The following is a 784-nucleotide window of genomic DNA, read 5'->3' as shown; positions in this document are numbered from 1 at the left end:
TTGTAAATATTGAACATATCTGTTCAATTATAGAAGATGGCACTTTGAAGGAGGAGCAGTGTCTGATCATTAAAAAAAAGCTCTTTATGCACCACAAATAGTATCAAGCCAGAAACGAGTTGCACTAATTCAACGCTCTTTATAACCTAAAGGGTTGCTGAGAGTTGCAATGCGACGTCTATTGGCCAACGGTGCAAAATTTGATCACTACTGCAAAGGTTAAGGAAAACTGATACTGCAAAAACTATCAACGTTTACCTGTCTAAAGCACAAACTCATGCAAATGGTACCATTAAAGCAACACATAACTGCTTTTTATTTACTGTGTTATTTTTTTTCGTACGCTCTATCCACCATGATATTGGAAAACGGTCGTAATGTTGCATACTTAATATCGGTTAGGTTGCAGTACACCAATCTTTTGCACATTGTGATATTTTATGCAGCCGAGGTCGATAGCGATGTCGAACAGATGTCGAATTTTTACATGTTCCAAAATTCAACATAAAAATGTCAACAAGAATAGTGTGTTGAAACATCGTCGTGTTTTTAGGTTGCATGCATATGATAACATCCGTAGCCTGCCATTAAGGTAAATTTAATGTGTTTTTGAAGTATATTCAGCGCTTTCCTTAATTAGTAACGAACGACGTCTATTAAGTGATGCGCACTTACTCGCCTTGTTTATGAAGGGGTGCATATAGACTCCCTGAGTCACTATAGCACAAATTATTAAAGGGTCCTTTTTACGTTTGGTAAATTGACAAAATAAAAATAAATTGTT

This window comes from Dreissena polymorpha, chromosome 11 (genome assembly GCF_020536995.1).
Source record: "Dreissena polymorpha isolate Duluth1 chromosome 11, UMN_Dpol_1.0, whole genome shotgun sequence".
Taxonomy (NCBI): Eukaryota; Metazoa; Mollusca; class Bivalvia; order Myida; family Dreissenidae; genus Dreissena; species Dreissena polymorpha.
The sequence above is the reverse complement of the archived record's forward strand: the minus strand, read 5'-3'. Positions refer to the sequence as shown.